Below are 8952 nucleotides of genomic sequence, written 5' to 3' on the forward strand. Positions count from 1 at the left end.
TTATTATCGAATTTAGTAATTATTTATTCATTATCTTCAAGTGGGCAATATTCCCAACATCGTATATATAGCTAAATATTAGGTTAACTTATTGAGCTTCCTATTTCAATCAATCATGTCCACATATTAAAGACCCGCAACCTATTCCCAATATTCGTGAATGGTGTAATAGATGCATCAATACAAGATGGGAACTTTTCACTTATGTGCTTGGAAAATTAAAAAATCAAAACGGAAACTTTATATTTTAACCATTCTTTTTCTATGAATACACAATACCAACTTATTTTGTGATCATGGATGCACATTCTTGTGATCTTGTGATCATTCTTACACACCTGTTCCAATTTGTTTTGCATTATCCTTAGCAGTTTATATTTTTCAATCGATTATTCAAATTTGGTAACAAAGAAATCAATCTTTTATTTGCGTCAAATGTTGAAAATGAAATGAAGGATTCCATACTTTAAACTTTAAAAATATGAACCATGGTAGTCTGTAAGTAAGCAACCACAGGAGCTAAATTCATTCAGCATGACACTAGTACAATTGATAGCATCAGGTGCGACAAAAGTCGCACTTGAAAGCACCATAGTCGCACATGAAAGTATCAACAGGTGCGACTTTAGATGCGACAAAGTCGCATCTGAAAGTCCGCACCTGATGATATTAGGTGCGACTTGTCGCACCTGAAAGTCATCACTATCAGGTGCGACATTTTAGGTGCGACTAGTCGCACCAAACGTCGCACCTAAATATCCTCCAAAATAAGATATTAAAGCGTGAATTATAGTATCAGATGCGACTAGTCGCATCTGATACCTTCGCGGGAAAAGTATCGGATGCGACCAGTCGCATCTGATAGTAATTCCCCGCCTAATATTTTGGCGGGTTACAGTACAATCAGATGCGACTAGTCGCATCTGATTGTCTGTAGTTTTTTTTTTAAAATGCTGATTCTAATAGAATCAGCCTATTAATTATTTAAAAATTATAATTTAAAAAATTATTTAAAAATTAATTAAATAATTTTTTTGTTAAATTAAATAAATAATTTGAATAATATTAATTAGAATAATTATATAAATAATTTAATAGAAATTCTAATTTTAAATTCATAAAATTTGATAATTTACGTTCAATAAATTAAGAAAATTACAATCTATTCTTTTTGTTTCCATTTTTCATTCGAAGTCTGCCAATTCTGGAATGCACGGCCTCCTCTTCCGCTAGATCTTCCTCGTGCGCCTTGGCGACCTGGTGCGCTGCCGCTCGAACGATGTCGCTGAAATTCTACCGAACCTGGCGTCTGATCAGCATTTGACATTGAAGCGGATGGCGGTGTCTGAACATTCGGCATTGAAGCGGATGGCGGCGTCTGAAGATTCGACATTGAAGCTTATGGCGGCGTCGTCCCAGGGTGCATCATCGCGGGGGATGTCTGCATGGGAGACGGATGCTGCTGTGTGTAGGCAAAGAACTGTCGCTGAAACGCCTCCATCTGAGCTTGTTGTGCGGCCAACGCTGCTTGTAGCTCGCTAATCACTGGATCTGGAACGCGCGTCGATGAAGAACCTGAGGACGAGTTGTCGTCTTGAGCCTGAGCCAAGAGATACGAGGATCTCGGGATCGAGGGACCTATCCCGACATACCAATCTCGACGTTGTCCGAGAACAATATCCATCGCGTACTGCTCCGCCTGGTCTATGTCAAACGTTTGGCCTGACTCCGCTGCTTGTCGCTGCATATCCTCGACTTGAGTCATAATTCGCGCGTTCAAACATATGTTAAAAACATTATTAAGATTATCGAAACTTGATTATTAAGTAATTAACACAAGTAACTTACAAATGCTTGTTGCGCCCAAGCTGTCGTCCAATTGCCTTGATCATCTTGATGTTTTTTCTCCCACGTGTTTAACGCCGAGGCCAAAGTCCCATCTTCCCTACTCTGCAGTTCTTATGAAAATATGAGTAATGTATTTATTGCAAAAAAAAATATTACAAAATTAGAATAAACTTACGTTCAAATGTCGATGAGCCAAAAAAGAAATCGACCCTTGTGTGGACTTCGTTTTCTTATTCTTTGAATTTTCTCTGTTGCCAGTAGACTTTTTCTGCACATATTAAATTGCGTTATAATTCGATTTCATAGAGGATAACATAATTTTTTTGAATTATACATTACCTTCCAATCGTCAGTTGCGAACTCCTCTATCACCTTCTCCCAATCGTCTTTTTGATATCCTTTTGGGATTTCTTTCTTGGCGACATTCATTTGCCCACAACATTTGCCTAAGAAAGTCCCTGATAATCTAGACTTTTGGTTGCGCCTCATTCGCTTTGCATCGCGAATGATAGTCTGGTCAATCTGATGACGATAGCAATCCGCCGGAAGCAGCTCCTCGGTCTCATCTTCCTTGTACACGAAAGTGTACTCGGAATGAAGTGCGCTCAGAATATTGCCCAACATCTGGGGCGTCACTTCGTTCCAATCACGAAGTGTGACCGGGATATGGACTTTCACCAAAGCGCCGACGCGGTTGTTGAATACTCCTACCTTTTTTTTATTGTTTTCCTTACGTCCTGGTAGAAGGTTTGGTTGATTGGGTCATACCTAACAACTTTCGCATCGGGTACCCCAGGCGCTGCTTTTGCCGAAGTAGAGCCGGTTGTTGGTCCCCTTGTTTTCTTAGGACCTTGGGAACCCGGTGTCTCTAGCGGAGACTCATCTCCACCTGCTCCTGAACGGTGTAGCGGAGACTCATCTCCACCTGCATCTGACATCCTGTAAGATGTGAACAATATTAGTAAATAAATATTAGTTTTCTGTTTAAAAAAAAACGTGGACGGCACCACGGATTTTATTATTAACAGACCTCACATATGGCGGAGGAAAACCGTGGTTACATTATATAGTAAATAAACATACAAAAAAGATATTACTCATTCATCGTCATCTATGCCTATAATGTTAATATCATCTTCAATATCGACATCAACATCTTCTCCCTAAAAAACGACCCGTCTCTCATTTTCATCATCGTCTTCGACAGTCACTAACTCAACTTCATCGGTTTCGTGTCGATGATTCAAACGCTCGATGTTTGACAACTCTATAGTCAATGGGATCGAGGCTGAGTTGGAGGGGTCAACTTCAGGAATGTCCCAAATCCCTCGATGATTGCATTCCTGGACGATTTCCCAGTCGCCGCCTTTAACAAGATCTTCGATGTAAAAAACTTGTTTGACTTGAGTCGCGAGTACGTACGGCTCCTCTTTAAACCACTGTTTCACAGTATAAGCACTCGTTTGTCCAGTAGTCTTATCGGTGTGCACTAGTCGGTTTGCATGATACTTGTCACCGTACCAAATGCATTTGAACAATACAACACTACAGTTATGCCTATAGTTCACGACGATGACATCTTCCATTCGACCATAGTAAGTGAAATCATCCACAAGTACACATACACCGCTATTTTGAGTGACTCGTTGATTATCGCGACGACGAGTGATGAACTTCACGCCATTTACAAAGCAGCTCGGATATTGATAGGCGACTTGAAGGGAACCGATAGAAAGCGAATAGAGCTCGTCAGACACGTCAGAACCACTAGCTTTCATATCAAAAATCTGATTACGAAAGAAAGCATTGATTAGCACTTGTGCTTTTATCAAAAAATTGCATTGATATTGTGTTATTACCTTATTCTCAAACCAAATTTTGAACCTCTTTCTATGCTCCGCTTCAATATCGCGAACTCCAGATTCGCTCAAGAGATCCAAATGCTCGCTGTTATTAAAAACATTACTTCAATAGCAATATATATAAAGAATGAATTGAAACACATTCCCAACGATAACTTACGTCAAATATGGATCCACTTCAGGACAGTTGGTATAGATGTACCACTCCTCTGCAAGATCACGTGGCAATCGTGCGACTTCAAACCTGTGAGCTTTCCATCAACAGTCACATTTTTCTTCAAATTCCCAGCGACCCCATCTGGGAATTTGACAGATTGGAGGAACTCGGTAAATCGCTGCCTCTGATCAAGGGTTAAGGTGTATGATGATCGCGGTTTGTACCACGAATCCCCTTGTTTTTTCAAGTGGAGAGCGGTCTTGATGCCCAAGTCCATCAAATCAAACCTCGCCTTATTTGTGTCGTAGTTCTTCTTTTCTAAGCTGAGCAAGGTTCCGAGAAGATTCTCGCACACGTTCTTCTCTATGTGCATGAAGTCCATGTTATGCTTCAACTCCAAATCTGACCATTACGGCAACTCGTAAAAGATGCTTTTCTTGGCCCAATTTAGTTCGCACTCGGCTCGCTTTCGTTTTCTGCCCACGGAGCCAGCATGTTTGCCAGTTGTCGTGCAAGACACACTAGCCAACTGAGCGAGTATGTCTTGCGAAGTCAACTTCTCGGGTTTACTGCGTTTCTCGTGGCGATCCTTGTAGTGATCGGTGCTTTTTCTCAATCGGTGACGCGTACGCAAGAAACGACGATGATCGTAGTAGACGATCCTGTTTCTGACTTTCAAAGACGGCGCGTCAAGGTTGCACGTCGGGCAAGCGAGATACCCTTGGCCACTCCATCCTGATAAATAGGATCGAGCTGGAAAATCGTTAATCGTCCAGAGTAGCGCGGCACGCAATCGAAACACTTCATCGTTGGCGCCATCTCGAACACGGAATCCGGTCTCCCACAGTTCTTTCAGCTCTTCGACAATTGGCTGCAAGAACACGTCCATGTCCTTTCCTGGTGAATGAGGCCCCGGGATCAAAAGCGTCAGCATCAAGTACTCTTTCTTCATGCACAACCAAGGCGGCAAGTTGTACGCAGTTAGTACCACAGGCCACATGCTGTACGATAAACTCATTTCTCCGAACAGATTGAATCCATCCGCAGCTAGTCCAAGCCGCACGTTTCGAGGCTCTGCAGCAAAGCCTGGGTATCTCTCATCCAGGTTTTTCCACGTCGTACCATCCGCAGGATGTCGTAGAACACCAACTTCCCTGACGCGATCTCTTTCGTGCCACTGCATCAGAAGCGACGTTTGTCGAGACGCGTACAACCGCTTCAATCGATCTTTCATGGGAAAATATCGTAAAATCTTTTGCGGTATCATCTTCCCAGTTGGCTTCCATCTGCTCTCGTTGCATACTGGGCACACGTCGACTTCCGCGAGATCTTTTCGAAATAGGACACAGTAGTTAATACACGCATCGATCATCTCGTATCCCATGCCAAAACGCTTCAGCTTCGCCTTTGCCTCGTAATGCTTCTCCGGAATTCGATTACCAGCTGGATGAGACTTCTTCAAGAGCTGCAAGAGTTCTGTGAACGACTTGTTCGTCCAATGGTTCGTGACTTTGAGGTGCATCAACGAAACCAAGAAGGACAAAGAAGAAAACTCTTTGCATCCAGGGTACAATTTTGCTTCAAACTCGGCGAAGAGGTCTTCCACTTGCTCCTCTGCACGCACCTCGCTCTAGGTCGGCTCCGTAGCATCGTCGAAATCCTCGTGATCCCTGATATCCTCCACAGCACCGTGCAATCCTCATATTCCTCTCTGATCTGTTCCTCCGATGTAATCTTCTTCATGAGGAAGGACGACACGCTCAAGCTCGCCGTGATGATACCATTTTGTGTAGCCTGGGGTAATGTCACGCCCCGGGAAAGATGAGGCGTGATTAGAATATAAAAAGAAAAACTAATAAACTTTACAAAACTAACCCACGGTGCATACTCAGTTATTTACTTTACAAGTCCAAAGATAAAAGAAAGAAAACGGAAATATAAAACCAACCTTCGACACTTGATAGTCTATCCAGCGAAAACCATCAAACTCTCGACCACACTTTATCCCGAGGTCTTCCTAACCCTTCTCCTTCTCACATCCTGATTATAAGAAAAATTTGAGGAAATAGGGGTGAGCCTGAGGCTCAGTAGGTGCTATAGTAATGGTTTGATTTTTAAAAAGATTTTCGAAAATAATACTTACCGTATAATAATAATATTCTCGTCACGTGTAAATCACCATACACGTACAAGTATACCTTGCAGAAATGTAAATTGCAGAAATGTAAATGACAGAAATTTAAATTGTGTCTCTAGATACTTCTAAACGTGTACTATCTCCTGAGCCGCCTGCCAACTTAACCCATGGCAGTCCTCTGATCAGAGCAAGGTGCACTCTCCGCACCGTAAACATGTGTGTGAAACCGGCTTGTCCAGGATATACGAAACATTTCCTTTCGTAAATACGGGATATATGTATAATATCGAAAATATTATCAACTTCATAATCGGATATCCCGAGTTGAAGTTCCGCCACATTTTCTAAAAACGGTTCTGGGTTTCGTGGCGCATTCACAAACATTTTCATTTCGAAAATAATATGTACTTGAGGCCAAACCATAAAATCAGGAGAGAAGGGTTATAATAACCTACCTCGAGAGTAAGCGTCTATGTCGCTCTTCCACGAGACGTTCGCTCGTCATGTGAACCTGAACGTTCACCAATACCGAGAATCCAGACGTTCACTTACTCCGTGAACCCTCTAAACGACTTTCAGTCTTGAGTCCTATCACGGTAAATCAAACCGATCCTGAATCAGAATCCTATGAGTAATTCACGATACTCAAACTCTAACGTACGATTTACAAATCGTAGAACCCAAAGACATATCCACTATAAGGAATCCAAGTTCTCAAAACAAAACTTCAAACGATACGAGAAAGTGTAAACTCAAACGATACGAGAAAGTGTAAACTCGAACGAAAAACTACGATCAATCTCAAAACCGAGAAATAATCCCAATAAGCAAGTCTCGTTCTTCTCTTTTCCGAATTCCAAACGAAAAATCAAATCTTATTATTACTAAGCTCGAGTAACCGAGAAATCAAACGTTAAATCACAATCGAGTCTTAACTCTTAAAATCCTTAAACGAGCTTAATAATAATAACGAATAATCTACTATTTTTTTCTCTTTCCAACTTGCATCGAAACCGACTTTCAAACAAATAAAACGTACTAACGTACTAACTCGAACCGATTCGTACAAAATAACTTTAACTATGTAAATTACAACATAATAAATAAATAACTCGCTAATCCTAAACGGATGCTTCGCGAGCCTCCGAGCCAAAACCGAAACGCCGTATCCACTCGACGTTATCCCGGTCTTGTTCGTTCTCGCCTCGTCGACACTCGCGCTATAGCTCCGTCGTTTCTCGGCCACGTCCTCGCCGTCTCGACCAGCCGTTGTGGGCTCTGCGTAGCCCGCCTAAGACGACCTTAGACCCTTGACAAATAAGACTCACAAACGAAAGCCAAACGATTCATCAAACCAAAATTCCTATGCAAACCTGAAACTCAACTCAGATAAACAATAATCCATAACATTCATTCTCATTCTCGAATCATTAACTACCCAAAATCAGAATATCAGATCAACATCACACGGCCAAAACTCACGGCCAAACCACGTCACATCTAAAAATCCAAAGAAAATTCCAATCAATCCATCTCAAATTCATAACTTTAAGCATTAAACATTGCCAACCGAGTCTAATCAATATCCAAAACCAGTTAATTTCCCGAAATCACTCAAGAAACTCAAAAATCCCAAATTCACTTTCAAACCCTAGATTCCAAAATTCATTCGGGTTTGATTTCTTTTACCTTGTTTTCGGGAGATTCAATCTTCCTCGGTGTGTGTCCTTCTTTCCCGGCGTTCGTTTCCCGGTCGGCGGCCACGGCGGCTCGCGACGATTTCCTTTCCTCGGCGGGGCGCCCGCGGCGATGCTCGGTGTCGGGGCTGGGTCGCGCGAGGAAGAGCTGAGGAAGAAGAGTGAAGAAGAAGATGAGTGAAGGGTGATGGTGGACGGGATGATTAGGTTTCTCGGTGGTGTTTTTTTTTTCTTTTCTCTGCTCTCGTTTGCAGGTGGCGTGAGCGAAAATGAGGAGAAGAAGAAGAAGTGAATCGAAGAAGAAGAAAAAGGAAAGGAGAAGAAGAATGTAGAAGAATTCTTCAAATTGTTTTTGCAAATAAACCCCTTGTACTTTCCTTTTCCATTAAACTGGCCCAGAACTCAAGTTCTCTTTCAAATGAGCCCAGAAAAACATGACGATTACATCCTTGTCACAAAACTTTGTGACTTCAACCGTAACTGAACGAATATTTAATTTAGAGCTTCAAACCGAGAATTTTCTCGTACATTCTCGATTAATTCAAATATATTTAAGGTTTCTCGGAAATAATTCTCGTCCTTGAGAATTTATCTTCTTAAATTATCTCCGGAATATTTCCTCAAAAAATAATTTATTACTCGAGATGAACTCGATAAATCCTTCCTTTCATTCCGAGATTTCTCCTTACCTTAATATATTTAAACTAATGTGTTATTCCAACCCAAAAATGATGGAAATGATTCTTAGAAAATTAATCCCATAATTTTCTCGTCATTTTGATCGACTTAATTTACAACATTAAGTTTAAATTTCGAGTCGCTACAGTTCTCCCCTCCTTAGAGAAATTTCGTCCCGAAATTTAAGATCTAACTGGGCACATGGAATAAGTACGGATATTTTTCCATCACACCGCTTTCCAGTTTCTAGGTTGCTTCTTCACTTCCATGATGTGTCCACAAAACCTTCACCAACGGAATCTCAAGGTTACGAAGACTTTTCATTTTTTTTTTCTATCGACAACCTGGGTTGGAACTTCATCGTAAGTGACATCCTCTTGGATTGATATATCTTCAAGTTGAACGATAGCTGTAAGATCAGGTTCGCTCTTCCGAAGCATTGACACATGTAATACATCGTGCACAAACGATAACTCTAGCTGTAGAGCAAGTCGATAAGCTACAAGACCTACTCGTGCAGTAATCTGAAAAAGTCTTGCATATCGAGGAGACAATTTCCATTTCTTTCCAAAA

At 41.4% G+C, this 8952-nt stretch overlaps 1 long non-coding RNA gene across 1 annotated transcript; it reads right to left on the reverse strand.

Annotated features, from left to right (window-relative positions):
- Positions 1-5700: 5700 nt before the first annotated feature.
- On the reverse strand, positions 5701-7960 carry LOC149393863 (uncharacterized). Its single transcript, XR_016299825.1, has 3 exons — positions 7694-7960; positions 6460-6592; positions 5701-5907 (listed from the first exon to the last, which is right to left on the reverse strand). It is a non-coding gene; the product is annotated as an uncharacterized LOC149393863 (long non-coding RNA).
- Between the last annotated feature and the right edge of the window lie 992 nt (positions 7961-8952).

This window comes from Urtica dioica, chromosome 6 (genome assembly GCF_054948205.1).
Source record: "Urtica dioica subsp. dioica isolate 48M chromosome 6, U.dioica_male_clone48M_v1_H2, whole genome shotgun sequence".
In the NCBI taxonomy this organism is placed as follows: domain Eukaryota; kingdom Viridiplantae; phylum Streptophyta; class Magnoliopsida; order Rosales; family Urticaceae; genus Urtica; species Urtica dioica.